Source organism: Oxyura jamaicensis, chromosome 2 (genome assembly GCF_011077185.1).
Source record: "Oxyura jamaicensis isolate SHBP4307 breed ruddy duck chromosome 2, BPBGC_Ojam_1.0, whole genome shotgun sequence".
NCBI classification, from domain to species: Eukaryota; Metazoa; Chordata; class Aves; order Anseriformes; family Anatidae; genus Oxyura; species Oxyura jamaicensis.
Genome location: NC_048894.1, coordinates 156,493,618 through 156,510,958, shown reverse-complemented (window position 1 = coordinate 156,510,958; position 17,341 = coordinate 156,493,618). Strand labels below are relative to the sequence as shown.

Sequence of the window (17,341 nt, the reverse complement as noted above, 5' to 3'; positions counted from 1 at the left end):
ACCCTCGTTCTGATCCTGATTCCGGACCTGGTCCTGGTCCTGATCCTGGTCCTCAACCTGTTTGTGACACTGTTTCTGGTCCTGATCCTCATACTAATCCTGCTTCTGGACCTGGTCCTCAGCTTGATTTTGGTCCTGATCCTTCCCCTAATCCTGGTTGTGGACCTGGTCCTTGACCTGATTCTGCTCCTGGTTCTGGTCTTCGACCTGGTCCCAACCCTGGTCCTGGACCTGGTCCTAGTTCTGACCCTGATCCTCGTACTGGTCTTGACCCTGGGCCTGGACCTGGGCCTAATCCTGATTCAGGACCTGGTCCTGACCCTGATCCTGGCCTTCAGCCTGGTCCTGCTCCTGCCCCTGACCCTGTCCTAAACAACTCATATATACCTCCCTAACCCTATAGCCCTATCCCACATATCCCATATAATCACATAACCCTATAGCCCCGTCCCACGCCCCATACACACCTCGCTCCCCCCATATCCCCATCCCACCCCCTGTATACCCTCCCTCACCCCAAATCCTCCCAATGAATCCCCAAGGAGAGTGCACCCCTTCCCCACACACCACCCCCACAATGTGATCCCAAAACCTCCCTCCCTGGCTATGGGGTCTGGGAAAAGGGTGCTGGGAGCTCATCATGGTAGCACCCAGCAGGGCTTTCAGCAAACGGGGAGCCACTGAGGGGACAACGTCCCTGCTTTTTGTGTAGGGTGAGAAGGTCAGGATCCGTGCGGACAACCCAGGAACCCATCACGGGACACGGAGGTAGAGCAGAAGGGCCACACGCCCTCACCGGGGCAGCACGGGGTGAGATGTCCCCTCTCCACGTCCTCGGAAGAGGGGACAGGGGCGAGAACGCCAGCAACGAGCTGAAGGCAGCGCCAGATGGAGCCGAGCTGCTCAGAAGCCCGAGGTGGCTCACAGATGGCCCAGAACTCAGGCCGTTGAGTCCAGCAGACCTGTCAGGAGCTGCCGAGAAGTTTTTGTAGGACCGAGCCTCTCTCTGCTTCCCTCAACCTCCCTGAAAGCAGGGAGAAAGGGCTGGGCACCAACAGCCTAATGGTGACCAGCACACTCTGAGGATTGCCAAAAAAAAAACAACAAAACACAACAAACTTGTTTTACTTATAGGAGATCTGAGCAATGTGCAACCCAGAACATTTTTTCTGGCACCTGCACAAAGCGTTTGAAATGTCGTGACCCTACGTGCTTGCCCATCCATGTCCCAACCCTGCTGCTTGTCCATCCCAGTCCCAAACCTACTGCTTGTCCATCCATGTCCCGACCCTAGCATTCCGACCCCGACCCGGTGGCATTCCCTGGTCCCTTCCAGGCACCGTCAGCAATTCACCAGCTCCCTTCTTGAAGGCACTGAGGGATCCACGTCCAACCCCCGAGGGAATACGACTTCTGAGCTCTCCCCCAGATGTGCCGGCCCTATTTCCACGAACCACAGCACCAGTCACTCATTCTGTTTCTGCACTGCCACCGAGACAAACGCCTCATTTATGGTGTGTGTAAATAATGACAAATGCTTAAACTCTCTCAGCCAGTTGTGTATCCCCATACAAAGTGTTCATTTAGCTTGACGAAATCTCCTTTCCGTAGGTTGATTGCTATTAATTTCTCCGTTTTGATGAGCGTGCTATTATTCAATTATAATCAGGATGTTACCCACAAGCCCCTCGTTTTAGGATCCGGCATCCCATGTGGTTATTGCGCCTACGACAGATGTGAGCCTGGCGGCTCTGGGATGAGGATGCCTCTTTCTGGACTTGGGGAACTTCCCCTCTCCTCTCGCAGAAGAGCAATGACCCCCAATTAGCCTTAACCTGCTCCTTCCAAGCCCTTGCATGCAAAATTGCTCAGACTTGTCTCTCTTAAAAACGCCCGGCTTTATTGGATGATGTATAGCATGTTTTCTAGCAGCTGCTGTAATGAAAAGTATTTCATTAGCTTGGGCTGCGGATTAAGTAGCCAGGCTCTCTTCCAATTACAGAATATAGACGTTTATTGAAATTTCTGCATTATTATAAATAAATCTGTCGTTCCGAGCTAGTAACAAACCAATATCATTAGGATTTGCTTTCTGTTAGCATACACTAAATTTTCCTTTCTACTCACATTAACAATCCCAAACAATAAAATTCTTCCATCTTTTTTTTTTTTTTCCTCTTATCTGTTGTTTCAAGCTTTTAATTTGTGTTGCTTGCTATCAATTTGTCCTTCCTCTGTATCTCTACACCAGCTTTTACTTTCTGTCTAAACCAGGCTGTTGGTTTTGTAGTTATTGGCTTGTCTTTGCTCTTTTTGTTTGTTTTCTTTGCGTGTGTGCTTTTTAATGCTGCGGTCATCTTTTTCATTTATGGCTTTGCGGCTATCTGGGAAAGCATTTTAAAAAGGGCTTCTAATTACCCTTAACTTTTTCTCTTTAAACAGGCTTTCACAACAGAGACACCCTTGAAGCTATCGTTTCCATACCAGATACGTGTGCGTTGACACGCACGCACACCCCATGCCATGAGCAATTTGGATTCTCTTGAAACGTGTGGACACAATTGCTTTCACATCGCTTTCAATCCCGAAGCTCAGCTCTACTCATTTACCAGCTCTCAGAGTAGACTAGGACAGATCTGGGCCACGCATCAGTGAAAGTAAATCCAAACAAAAAAGAAAGGAAAAAAAAAAAAAAAAAAAAAAAAAAAAGAAAGCAAAAAGAGATCAGAAAGCCTACCAAAACGGGAAACCCCAGGGAAGGTATCAGAAAACAAACACCGCTCCCCAGGTGCTGTGCCTGGTCTTGCTCTTTCATGGCAGAAAAAAACTGAGAGCACAGCAGTGAGTGCAATATCAGAATAAAGTCTGTCCAAAGCCAAAGCTGCACTTGGCATGCTCTGATCCCCATTTCTAGGTGCTCAGAGAGAGCATGTAGTGATATCTAGGAAACCAAACCAAACAACAAATAAAAACGACACCAAAAAGAAAACCACCAATTTTATCCTCCCCCCACTTTGCTCAGGTCTGCTGCCTGCTTATTTATCCCATTGGATTCAAAGAAATCGATTGGATCAAAGCCACTCGGGTTTTGTCGCTTTAAAAGCTGCCATAAATCACACAAACAATGGGTGCTGTGGGAGGTGCTGAGTCAGAAATTCGGGCTAACTCATCTCTATCAACTATGCCATTTAGTAGAAAATGAAAATCCAGCCCTCGTTAATTGATTATTGCAGAAAATTAAGCTGCTCAGGATATTCAAATGGCCGCTGCTCCAAAAGGGCATGTGCGTCCCACTGGTTTTAAACTCAGAAGTAGAACTCATCTCTCATCTTCCTCTTCCTCTTCATGAATCTGTTTAATTACCTGTTCTCTTTGCCCTGCAGTCCTTTGGACAGGATTAATCTGGCAGGACAGAATAATCCTTTGGATATTTTGAACCTTCGTCAGCCTAACTTCTCTGGATTCAGCATGTATTTCTTCGTCTTAAAATGAATTTCTTGTCCACGTGGTTGCTAACGAGCTCCTAAAAATACACAATTGAGTTGCAACTGGAAGGCTTCAAACTCACAGCTGTATCCAAACCTCATGAGTAATGCCAGCTGTGTGATTTTTGGGGTGTCCCAGCTGTGGTTAAGAAATGCTTGAGCAATATCTGCTGCACATGGCATATTTAATTCCTCCGAGAGAGATCTAATGGGATCTGTCCATGCTCCAGGGGATCACATCTGAAGGAGTTATCTTCTTGTGGGATGGGGATCGAGTTCTGCCCAGACAAGGGTGTGCAGGGTCAGCCAGCAAGGCTTAGCAAAAGCCTCGTGGTTCACAGCAGATATCAAATCCTAAGTGGTTTAATCACTGAAATTTGTAAAACCGAGATCGTTTGTGGGATCTGTTCAAGGGGATGTTACAGCTGCATGCAAAATGCCTTCATCATGGACCTGATTAAAAGCTGCAGGAGAAATTGGGATTGTAACGAACAGGTCCTTAAAGGGAGGTTGGGTATTTGTATGAGTTTGTGTGTACAGGTTTCAGCTGTATGTCAGCACCGAGCCTTCATTTTCTCAGCAAAACCATTGATTCTGCAGAAAAGTACACGGGGTTTGCAACGGAAAACCCCTGCTCACAGCTCAGTGGCAAAGAAAAGGAGCAGGATTTGAGTTATTCACAAATATTGAATACAGGTACACGAATAAGGAAGCAGAATTATTTCCAGGCGGTCTCAAGAGGAGAGGGAAGAAAGAGGAACTGTGCTAAAGGGAAAACGTGGGCAGAATATCAGAGAACAGTGTAGTCAGACTGATTACGAGCCAGTCAAAGAGGAATTGTAGAAATCCCCAAACCAGACTGGCATAAAAAAGGAAAAAAAAAAAAAAAAAAAAAAAAAAAAAAAAAACAACATTGTACTGGGAGGGTTAGCAGGAAACCTGACAAGTTTGTTCTGTCTCTGATGTCTGTGGTCAGATTTATCTCCGGTGTAATTCCAGCGACGTTCCACGAGAAAGTGTTTCACCATATGTTACAACATGGCTATGAACATTATTTGAGCACTTGATGGGAAAAAGCAATTAAGCACTGTCTTGTAGATTTAAACAGGAGCTTAAGGACTTTCTGAAATGGAAATGCTCTTCTGAATCGGAATTTGCACAAAGGAAGAGGCTTTGTTGCAGGAAAAGGCATGGATCAGGAAGGGGGTTTTAAAACAGGGTATGTATTTATGACATATGTAATATAAAGGATCTCCAGAGGTTTCTTCCAACCTCAGTAATTCTCTGACTCTGGTACTTCTGGCTTCACATGAGCCATCCCCCCCCCCTTGCTAACCAGGCAGGTCATGCAAGCACTTGGCGTGGGTCCAGCTGGCAGATTGATTATTAATTTGAAGAACCAGAGATGAAGTCAAAGTTAATCCTTTTTGAGGGATTCCCAAAAGCAATTTTCATTTCCAGCCAAAGGCTGCCCCAGAGCGCCTTTCAAAAGCTCTGGCTCTGCACAATAGCTCGGGACAAAAAAAATAAATAAATGTACAATCATTTTGCTGCAGCAAGTGTGGCACTGTCAGAGGTTCTGCAGGACCTCGGGGCTGGATTACAAAGCGAATGGATCCCGAGAACAAGGGACACGAAAGGGTTGGCACCTCTTGGAAAAGAAGGCAGGTTAGGAAGAGAATATATATAACTTTGATCGGCTGCTAAAACCATTGTAAAGGTCTCCTATGACACAGGTAAACACTGAAATAAATGACACATTGAGCTAAAGATGGGCTAAAATCAATCTAAAACATGTCAGACTCTCAGGAAGTTTTGGATACTGTCAGTGCCAAAGCAGTAATCATGCCTTGGTTAGTTTAGGCCTTCCTACGAACTGGATAAAAGCTGCAAAACTGTTCCACCAGGGTCATCCTATGATCAAAGACATTATTTTGCCCTTCATCAATCCACTGACTGAAAGCAGGGCTGAGCTCTCAGTGATGCTGCTGAAAACCCTGCGAGACATCACATACATCCAGCAAGTCAGGCTGGCTTTGCTGGAGTGGAACCCCTCCTCCTAGAAAAACCCGGTCTGAATTTCAAGCATTGCACCAGTTTGGTGACATCCGTGTAAAATCGAGTGTCATCAACCTCATTTAACTGATAAGGAAACTGAGGCACGCAGAGATGTGAAGGGATGGAGTCGTGTTAAGAGGGCACTAACGGGGCTCCTTCGAGTTACTCCTCAAACCACTGAGCCACGCTGACTCTCAGATGATAAATGAAGAGTACAGCTTGTGGTTGGGTTCCCCAGTTTCTTTACTGGAAAAAAACAAAAAACAAAACAAAACAAAACAAAAAAAAAAAAAAAAAAAAGCTTTCCTGAGCCACTCTTATCAGAAGTGGGAGCAGTCCTTCTTCCATCCCATGTGGTAGAGCCCAGAAGAAAGAAAACAGGAGGTATAGATAGTAGGTAGGTAGGTAGGTAGGTAGGTAGGTAGATAGTTAAATAGAGAAATTGATAAATAAAGAGATATAGAGATAAATAAATAGGTAGGTAGGTAGATAGGTAGATAGGTAGGTAGGTAGGTAGGTAGATCGATCGATCGATAGATAGATAGATAATCTGTCACTTATAGGTCCCTCATTTAAACACCATGACAAGTCTGACTTTCCCTTCAAGCCCATGACAGTTGAGTTTCTCCTACCACTGAAGGAAGACAAGTGGCAATGAGCCCTAAGTTGCATCCATGAATATGACCCCAAATGCTTTAGTTGAACCCAAGGGCTCTTCATCTTCTAGGAAACAAGCCCCAGCAGACGGGGATGGTGTGGTCATTGGGGTATAGACCAGGGCATTAATTTCATGTTCAGCTGCTGAGACCTCCTTACGAGTTTTGTGTGGCACTGATGCCCTTTTTCTCACCTTCACCCTGACAGCACAGACCTGGCACTAAACAAAACAATTCTCTGCCAGTAGGAAAGAATCAATAATCAGATTAGCGACTATTTTTAAATTAATTCTTAGAAAAAAAAAAAAAAAAAGGAAATTGAAAAAAGAACAAAAAGAAACCTACTATCGATCCAGTTGCATGGTGCGAGGAAAATTAAACCAGAGTAGGAATATATATATATATGTATATATATATACATATATATATATATATTTTTTTTTTTTCCAGAGTCCCCTAATAATAGATGGTTTCAGGTAATTCACTTCAGAACTGACACAAGGAAAATGGAGAGAGTGGTGATTTAAGAAGAGATTCGGGACCTATGGATGACATGGGGTATTGGAGATTTTCACCAGGTCCTCGTCTTTTTATGTGGGGAGGGAGGAGGGAGGGACAGGAAGAGAAAGTTGTAAGGAGGTTAAAAGCAAAGCCTTTTCCCAGCTGTGAATTTGTAATCATGGCTAACTGAATTGGAGCGTTTTGCAGGGGACAAGGTTACTTACTATCTGCAAATTAGCCCTTGAAAAAAAAAAAAAAAAAAGAAAAAAAGAAGAAAGCCCATATGCAGCATCCAGTCTGAAGCCGTAATTAACATAAACAATGTTAAAACTCACAAAGAACTACATATTACCATTGAAATAAAGCATATGGCTGGCTAAATACCCGTAAGATTATCTGGAGATAATCTTTTCAGGCACCATAAATACAGCTGATGCTGAGCCGTAATGACTCTCATCAGAAGGCCACACCATCCACACCGTCCTGCTGGAGGCTGGCTGACAAATAACAGTCACTTTCCCCTTTTACATCCCCTCTCCGCAGCCCCACAGAAGGACTGAAATGCGGATGTGGTGTTCCTTGCACCGTGCCTGTTCCTCCTGCCTCAGTCCCTGGGGATGTGTGGGGTGGGAGAGCAGGCCTCGACCGCTGGGCCTGTACCCTGTGATCACGACTTCATTAGGATCACAGAATCGTTAGGGTTGGAAAAGAGCTCCAAGGTCATCTGGTCCAGCCATCACCTTATTACCAATGTCACCCACTAAACCATGTCCCTAAGCACCACGTCCAACCTTTCCTTGAGCACCCCCAGGGGCGGTGACTCCACCACCTCCCTGGGCAACCCGTCCCAGTGCCTGACTGCTCTTTCTGAGAAGAAATGTCTCCTCATTTCCAACCTGAACCTCCCCTGGCACAACTTGAGGCCATTCCCTCTAGTCCTATCACTTTACCTGTGAGAAGAGGCCAACCCCCAGCTCCCCACACCTTCCTTTCAGGGAATTGTAGAGAGCAATAAGGTCTCCCCTAAGCCTCCTCTTCTCCAGACTAAACAACCCCAGTTTCCTCAGCTGCTCCTCACAGGACTTCCTTGCACTTCCCTGCCAAATGTCCCTACCAAAGGCAGCCACAGAACAAACATCTCTCCTGGACAGACCCCCAGAAGGATCTCTCTGCCCAGCATGTCCCACCCAGTAACCCACTGAACCATGTGCACGTGCCACAAGGGTCAAAGCTTTAATGCAGAAGACCCAATGCCACGCGCCATAGAGAAGACGTGGAGAAGCTGAAGTCACCGCGAGTGTCCTCGTTCCTTAACACGGGAATAAATGTGAAAACCCTGGGAGGTGCCACAATATTCATGTTGCAGAGGAAACCAGTTGACTAGCTGATCAAAACTGGGGAAACTCTCCTTCATAACCCCATCTTAAATGATTGCTTAAGAAACAGAAGATCTGATCCCTCCCATGGCATCACAGCTAGACTTATACACAGCATCAGGGATTCAAGCCTGCAGTACCGTGCGAGTGTTTGTTGTAGAGCGTATTTGAAGTTTTTTTTTTTTTTTTTTTTGCCTTGTGGATTTTCTCCTTTGAAAGGATGATATTTTCAGACTCTTCTGCAGAACCGTGTGAAATAGAAACAGAAAAGCCTACAGTTCCCTATAATCCCGTGACTTCATGGCTTTGAGAAAAAAGAAATATTTATTCTCAGATTTAGCTAGCCTGCAAGCACTGGGATCATCAGGTTGCCTCACCTGCCAGTAACTGCAGAAGACGACCTTGGACTGCTTTCCACAAAAGTTATTATTTTGCCCCTCCAAGATTTTAGCCTCTGCTTTTAAACTCATTATTGTTATCCAAAGCTAGAAGCCCAGGCCATGCCTCCAAGTCTTACTTTTTGGGGCAAAGTTGCAGAGTTGGAGCTCTCCTGCTACAGCGGAGTATTGGAGCAATAGTCCGTTAGGTATCGGGGTCATCGTGGGACAAAGGTGACAACAGGAGGCACTGTGAGAGTACTGTAACCACAGTTTGGGACTTGTTGAAGCTGCCTTTCGTGAGCAGAGGGAATTCCCCCTGTAATTTCACAGCAAAATGCTCGGCACGCTGAAGGCTTGTGGCTGATTCTGCAGGCAGTCCCATCATGCTAGGAAGAATCAGGCTCAGCACACCAAAGCGATAAGCAGCAGCCTTGTCATATGTACCGAAAACATTTCAGGGAAATCCTTGGAGGAACCAGGCGCCTTAGCTGAGCACATCCTTTACTACGCCTGGACGCCGTGGTCCCACGTTCCAGTCTCATGGGAAAGGAGGCTTAGGAAGAATGGGGAAACAAGGCAGCAGAGGCTTTTTCTAAGAGTGCCAGATGCTAAAGTAAATGTAAGACATTGCAGCCAGCAGTTAACAAGCTGGAAACGCTCCCTTTGGCTAGTCAAGGGTGTATAAATGCCTTCAGTGGAAAGGCAGAGAAAGCAATACAGACACCTGGCGAGAGAGGTCTCACATCCACCTCCGTGCATGGCCAGGATGCCTCGGAAATGATGGTGTCTGTGCTCTGCTTGCAGCCCAGCATTTTGTCTTAGATGACCCCAAAAGAGACCCAAAGTATTCCAAGCTGCCCTGAGCCCCAGCCAGAGCAGAAGGCTGGCTGGCATAGGGCACAGGGCGATGGACACAGCCATCGCTCTGTGGTTATCACACACAAGACCTTGGAAATGAGAGGGCAGCAGGCTTGCCTGTTTAAACAGCTGCTTGTCCAGCTGGGGATTTTGAACACTGCTTTGCTGAATGCGACTGAAAGGGAAGAGGAAGACGAAAGTGTGTTATTAGCTCTGAACAAAGAGTCTGCAGATCCCAGCTCTGGTACACATCCCTGCCACTTGCACTCTCTGGTTTTCAGCCTCCATTTTTCCAAAATGACCCCAGCAAGCTTGCCACGCTCCCCAGCTTTTTGGGGCAAAGTCAGTGATGGAAAAAAACAAAAAACGTTGTCTACCTATAAGCAGCACCTTGCAAGCCAGCAACCAAAAAGTGCTACAGAAGTCCCAGCCCCGGCTTGAAGAGTGCAGGATGCCCCAGAGCCAGGTCGGGAAGAGGGATGGCTCTCTGGCCACAAAACCACTAGCTCCAGGGTATGCTGCTTCTCAGAAACCTAAATCAGAAAATTTTAATGGCTGAGTGCAAGGCTAGTGGATAAAGAGACAAAGAAAAATAAATCAGGCGGATGACAGAGGGGCTGGGAATAGGAGGAGGTAGCAGACGGTAAAAGAAATTAAATCAAGAAGCCAAATTAAGGTGCTGCAGGCAAAGATGAAGATGCTGGATTAAAGATTAACCGTAACCAAGAGGGAGATGCAGTCCTTTAAAGGTACAAATTACTTCAATGCACTTAGCAAAACCCACACAAATCTAAGAATAAAGTCCTCACAGATGCAAGTGGATCATGGTAACAGATACATCTGGACCTGGGAACTCTGGATAGCTTCACGTGCTTGTGTTTCCAGCTGAGAAAGGGGAATTAAAGGCAAAGCAAGGGCAAGCACTCCAAAAAAAGGAAGGTGTAGGGAAAAGGGTGTAAGAAGTCATCTTAGAAGGATCTGGCACTGTGCAAATACTGGGGGGACTTTGAAATGATTCTGAATCTGTTCAGAGGGGCTGCTCAGCTCTTTGGGGCTCTGCTCAACTGATCATTTCTTGGTTCTTCCCCAAGAACTCAGAGGAATACTGGGTCAGCTCGAAGTGGAAGCACACCTTTCACGCCTGCTTTTTTTTGCAGCTGAAAGCGAGCGAGCTCAGCAAACATCCCCGTCAAACTGCAAGCGGGGGAAGCAGGCCACCCTTCGGCGCCGCTGCTGGGCACGGAAGGTACCGGTCCCATCACGACAAATTAAAGCCTTTGCATCGCTTCCCATCACTGCTCTGGGGTTGCTGGGGGAAACGTCGCTGGTGCTTTGCCACCTCCTTTTAGCACAAGCAGCTCACGTTTTGCAGTGGAGCATCTGAGACCTCGTTCCCGTGAGAGTAAGGGTGGAGGTGGAGGAAAATGAGGGGTCGTGAGGTTAACTTTTTTAATACACTGGAGCTTTTTCATAATTCCTTTCAGCCACCCTAATAAGATTCTTCTGGGCAATAAAGACTACTTAACGTCCATACAGTATGGACAATAAGAGCAGGTTATTTCTAGGTGCTTTGCCCTGCCTGTTACAATCCCACCCTGCTCCTTGGACAGACTTTGAGCCTTTCTGGAACAATTATCCATGGTCAGAACTGCAGGAAAACACCAAAATCAAAACCAAGACCTCCAGCTGTACATCAGTGAGCTCTGGATCAGGCACGAGGAGCGATGAAGAGCTCAAAGAGCCAGGGGCCAGAAAGAGGCTCACACATATGTAGCAGGAAGGTTGAGTGGGTGCAAGCTCAACGAGCAGCACTTCTCCCCCATCAGTGCTTTCCTCCACTCCTTCCTTTCTCTGTGGCCTCCTTTCCCTCTGTGCTCTGCAAAAAAACGAGCATTTTGTGGAAGCTGAGCAGAGCTGACAGCCCCTTGAATGCTTGGAGTGCCTCCCTTGTTCCCAAGTCAAATTTCGGAAAGCAGCAGCTGCCCGTTCCTGAAGGTCGCTTAGATCCACTCTGGCTCAGCGGTGCTGCATCGCTGCTCGTCGTTATTCTGCAGCTCTAGCCATCGTGGATGTCCTGCCACATTACATGCTAGTTTGTTACACGTTTCGGGGGAGAGTGGGATAAAGAAAACGCAAAGCAAAACATAAAAACTGGTGGGATTTCTGGCTTGACGTGGGCGTGCAGAGGAATCTACTCGAGGGTTTGCTTTGGATTTTTTTTTTGCAGGAGAGGAGGAAACCTCTGGGAAATAAAGACGATGCTAATGCAGGGAGGAGGTTGACGCACTAATAAATGTTAATAAATAAATGCTGATGCTTGAGATTGCGCTGCCCCTCTCCTCGAACAACCTATTCCCAGCTCCCTGGGCTGCCCATCAGATGGTTTCTCACTGAGGGTTTTGATGGTGACAGCTCCTGGGGGGGGGGGCAGAACCCGGCTCGATCAGAGGGCTGGGGTCTATTTTACGTGGTCAGCATTGTCGGGTCTGCCCTCACTCCTTCTCTCCCCTGCTGACAAACGTGGTTGCGAGCAAAGCACTTGCAAAGAGCAGGAGCAGGAGCAGGTGCTGAGCGGAGCAGCACGGGGCTGCTTGTGCTTTTCTCGGGAAAGCAGGTCACGGGGGAGGAGGGGCACTCGTTTCCCAGCTTTGCTGCTGCAAATGTATTTAACCAAAGCGACGCTGGCAACCAAACACGCTGCCGGCTCCTTTGGATTGCTATCCAAACCTTTTAAACCCACTCTCTGCTAATGAAAATGGCTTTCAGAGATGCGGGCTGGTGGAAGCACCTCTCCTCCCAGCAGCATCCCTCCATTAAGCTCTCTCCTCCCTCCTACCCGTCCTGCCTTCTCTCTCTCCATCTGGGCACCATGAAGGACAGAGTGCTCTCCAAGACACCTGGCCAGAGGATTTCATCTCACACCTCCAGCAGCAGCCCGGCCCCAGCCAGTTAACCTGCCCAAATCAGACAGCTGTTGCAGCATCTGTGCAAATTTGCTCTGATTTTGTGTGCTGAAATGAAGCCGTGCTGCACAAAGAGGCTTTGGAGGGCTCAAAGGGTATTCACCCGATGGAGTTTCCAACTTGCCACTTAGCAGCAAGACATGGAAATACTCCTCGGCTAATTAAATACCTGCCAATTACCAGGCAGTGCAAACAATGACCGTGCTGGTTAAAGTAATTTATACTGGAAAATGCCTGCACTGCCCTGTCTGTGATTTGCAGCATCGGGGATGGTTTTTATGTAGAAATTATGTAGTAGAAGGCACAGTCGTGGCATAATCCTTCCTTCCTGCCAGCCCATGCACCCCAATCTGCCCCCAAATCTGCTCCTAACACACACGCACACCGGTGCCAAATGCATCCATCACCGCTTTCTCCCTTGGCAGGCTGAGAGCTGAAGCCCAGCTTCTGTGCCTCCTGCAGGCCTGTGCAGACACCTTGGGCTCTGCAATGTCCTTGCAGAGAGCGAAGCAGCTCCCGCTCGCCAAAAACACCTCTCTGCAATACTCAGCCTTCTCGGCCATGGGGGAGAGCAGGGCTGGGGCTGTGTCTCCCGAGCTGGGAAGCTCAGAAATCCCATATGACTTTTTCCTTCTGTGACACCCGCTGAGATCTCAGGATTGAAGCCAGTAACAGCAAAATGCATTCAGCTTTCCTGGGAGCTGCTTTCCGAAGGGAGGCACGGAGCATGGGATGACGCCAGCGAGCATCACCACCATGGATAAAATGCAGAATCCCCCCAGGAAAACTTTATCCTCTGGCTTGGCATTGCCAGGGTGCTGTTCCCAAGATCTGAGCTGGCACCTGGAGCCAGGAGCCTCAGCAGGAGGAGATCAGCCCGGGCTTGCAGATAAGGAGGACGCCTGCTGCTGCTTCCCACCCTGATGGGAAGCTGGGGAGAGAGGAATATCCAGAGGAGGGGAGCAAGTGAGCATCAGCAATAGCAACAGGAGTTGCTCAGCTTTTCTCAAAGGAATTATAAATGGAGGTTTTGCAGAGAAGGAAGCTTCAGGAGCCACTGGGGACAAAAAGAAAAGCAGCTGGGGAGAGAGGAGATGGACATCAGAGGGTGTCCAAGTGTGTGCACGTGTGTGTAGTGGGGATGGAGCCGATCAGGGCATTTCGATGGCACTCAGGGGTCCTGATGGCTTGGAAATCACAGCATTCAGATGCATTCAGGTTTACTATATTGTCCCCATCCCATCCAAAAGCCCCTTCCCAGCATTGCTGGCTGGTGAATCCAGGTCTCCATCATGCACTGAGCAGGGAGGAGATGGGCAGGGGAGGACCAAAGCAGAGAAGCTGCCGGTCCCAGCCTTCACCTGCCCACGGGTAACAGAATGGGGCAGGAGACCTCCAGTAGATGTGACAGCTCACACTCTCCTAAAACCTTAATCTGGGTAAAGGCAAACACCAAAAAAAAAACACCTCAGAACCAGAAGTGACCTAGAAAAGGAGGGGGGGTTGTCCAGCTCTAGCTGCAAGAGCAGCGCACTGGAGGCTGTGAAACTCTCAGGCATGACAGTAATAGGAATCATGCGAGCCCTGCTTCCCCGGCTGCGGCAGCAGCTCTTTACTGCCGCTGAAGATGTAGCAGTCAGGACAATTTCAGCTGCTTCCCAGATCCCAGGAGGAGCCAGCAGAGCTGGCAATTAGCAGAAGCATCTTTCACACTTGTAAACGGAACGAACCGGGCAGAAAGGGACTGGGAAGCGGGGAAATGCCCACGCCACGATACCATTTGTAACAATGCTTCTGAGACAGCGGTGCCTAAACGGACGGAAAAGCAGCTTCCAAGAAGGGGGTGGGTGGGGATTTCTGCTTTGAGCTACGTGAAAAAAAAAAAAAAAAAGCCAGAACAAGTGTTGTCCCATTAATGCAATACCCCTGAGGACGCTGCGATGGGATGCACCTCCCCATCATCTCCACACCATTCCCTGCTCCATCGTGCTAAGTTTAATGCCACGTCTGAGCTGCAGGTTTTTCCCCTCTCTGTCACATTACAGGAGCCTCAGACAATCCAAGTTAATTCTCCCTCCTCACCCTGAGTCGATCCTATGGGGCTGAAGAGCAGATCCTCTGCTGGAACTGGTCACTGCACTGCTCCTGCCTGCAAAATGCTGCAGCTGTGCCTGCTGCAGCCCTGCCCATATCCACACTGATGCTACTTTCTCCCCACGTGCTGGCAGCTGCAATGTATGCCCTCAGCATCAAAAATCCTTCCCCTCCTGGTATCCTTGCAGTGGAAGGTGGATTTTCCCAGCTAGGACCCAGATCCTTCAGCGATATTGGGCAGAGGGAGCTCCCTCTGCTCTCCTCGCATCACCATGCTCCAGGAGCTGCTTTATTTTTTTTTTATTTTATTATTATTATATTTTTTTTTTTTCTTGAAGCAGCCTGGATTTTAGGTATTTGCACTGTAATTCTCTGCTGCAGCCCTGCTCTGGGCCACAGCACTACTAAACACACCCTTGGCACACGCTGTTGAATGTCAGCACAGCCTCCAGCACAGTTTTAACCCATGCATGGGGCTCATGGAGTAGAAAGGCCCTGATGCACCCCTGCAGCTTTCATTTGGCCCCTATGGATGCCGGAAGGCACGGATATCCTAAACAACATCCCAAAGATGGTAGTATGAAGGCTGAAATCAGACCACAAATGAATAGATAAATAAAAACCACAAGGCTGCTGGTGATCCCTGCACCAAATCCTGCGGGGTGCCCCTAGATCACTCAGGAGCCTTGCCTAGGCTTTGAAGGATGCTCAGCAGTCCTTGAGATTTGACATGTGAGCCAAAACCACCACTAGATAAATAATGTCCACTGCAAAAACTAAATATTCTCCTGGATCCTCGCCTCCTCTGTGCGTCCTGTCTGCCTGGTTTGGGACACAGCTGGCTTTTGCTCCTAGCCACCAGCAGAGCCATGGCAGAGGACGGGAGCTGTGGGCTCTGCCTCAGATCCGCTCCTCCTCAGTGGCAGTGGGTGACGCTCCCTCAGCTTCTCCTTCTCCATCTCTAGATGACAGCAGCTGGGATTTTGAGGACAGGCAAAATTAATCACTGCAGCTATGAACCTTGTCCTTGCATTCCCATCCGCATCAGGATGAAAACTGTCCTCAGACCTGCAGATTTTCCCCCAGGAGGTCCTCAGCTCTCGCTGGGTCAAGCTTGGAGCCTCCCTGCAAGGCGCTGGGCTCTAGGGAAGAGTGATTTTCTTCTCTGGCTCTCCATCAGGCCCCAGCTCCTTGCCTTATGAACCACCCCACCAGCATTACCCGTGTCCATTAAACCACCTTGGGAGGCAGCTCTGGCCTCAAGCAGAGGGCGGCTCCCGGAGATTAATACACGGGATCCGAAGGGTCATTATTGTAATCGAATCCAAGTATTTGCACAGCATTGGAAAAGGCTTTGACAACTCAGAAAATCATTACATGCCGTGTTGCAGCCCAGGGGGGGTTAATGGGGCCTTCTGGCCTTGCTGTGTCAGATATTTTTCTTTCTGTGGCTCCTGACGGTGGGTTAAAGGGAATTCCAGTAAATCAGGGAGGAGGGGAGGAGGATCTGTCCTTCCAACACAGGGTTTGCTGCCTTCCAGGAGGGCTCAGCCCCACCGGTCCTGTGGCTCTGCACCATCTTCCAGCTCCAGCAGCTCAGGTGCGTGGTCCTGTGGTCCCATTCTGCTCAGTGAAGGCTAAAATTCACATTGCATCCCTTGCTGCTGCTCCCACCATGGGCAAAGCTGACATGATGTGGGCTCATCTCACTTGCATGACAAGTGCAATTGTAAATCTCACATTTAGGTATCCAATTTTCAGTAATAAGTAACAATAACCATTTTTCCAACTTCTTGTCACTTAATGGAGCTCCTCACTCCTGGGTTTCATGACATTTAAAAGAGCTGTCGGGTGTTATTAGCGCAGTAGACTCGGGGAAAACTGAGGCACGAAGCTTACATTGATTTGCCCAGACACACCGAAAGTTCATCGTTAGAAGAAGGCTGTGTCCCAGGCATGGTGTCCTCTTTTTGCTGCTGTATTTTAACAGAACATTTCATCTCCCAGTGCAGCGCATGAGCAGTCAGGTGAAAATGCAAGCAAGCCCTTTTCTCCTCTTCAAAAATGGGGTCAAGCTTTCCCTCCTTTTATTCGGTGCGTCAACTCTCAGCCATTGCCCAGAGCATCCATCAGTCCTGTCCATCCTCAGGCAATGAGATGGGCACGGAGACCTCTCTCTGCACCCTGACCAATGCCCAGGGGCTCCCATCTGCAAAGTTAGAGGTCTGCAAGGACTGGAAGGGGCAATGTCATCCCCTCCTTAGTTTCCAGGGCAATCCATTGCCTGGGTTCTGGAATACGTGGCAGTATCCTGCAGTGGTTACTTCCCTAAGCAGGTAAGAGACCCAGTAGAAACCCAACTCAGGACGGTTTTAAGCAGGTAAAGACAAAGAACACATCCGTACATGGCTGTCAAGAGATTTTAAGAAAAACTGAGCCCCCACTGCTTGAAGTGGTTGTGATGAGGACGTGCATTGCTATGTCTGGCTTGCTTTCATGGATTTTATCAGAAATGAGACACTTGGAGAAGTTCATCAGAATTTGGCTCAGTCTTGCCAGACATTTGAGCAAGAAAACCTGATGGGGAAACTCCTTGTGCTCTGAGAAGACCCTGGGTTCGAGCTTCCTCCTAGCGCTGATTGTTTGTGCCTTGGACAACCCTGGTCCAAATACCTGTGCTCATGTCACACCTTCCCCGTGCTATGCACAGGCTGCTCCGCAACCTCCAGCTTCCAGCAGAGAGAAACAAGGCTCCAAGGGAAACAGACCTGCTGGGATCTGCGGGTTTAGAGACAGGACCATTGGGGAAGCCCTCCTCTGGATCCAGGCAAGCTTCCTTGCACTCATAAGGGGGAAATAAATCAATCCAGAAAAAAACAGGAAAAGGAAAAGGAAAAGGAAAAGGAAAAGAAAAAGGAAAAGGAAAAGAAAAAGAAAAAGAAAAAGAAAAAGAAAAAGAAAAAGAAAAAG

At 48.1% G+C, this 17,341-nt stretch overlaps 1 protein-coding gene across 13 annotated transcripts in view; it reads right to left on the bottom strand.

Annotated features, from left to right (window-relative positions):
* Positions 1 to 17,341, bottom strand: part of ADGRB1 (adhesion G protein-coupled receptor B1) — a 252,847-nt gene that overhangs the window by 80,422 nt on the left and 155,084 nt on the right. The gene's annotated exons all lie outside the window — the stretch shown is intronic.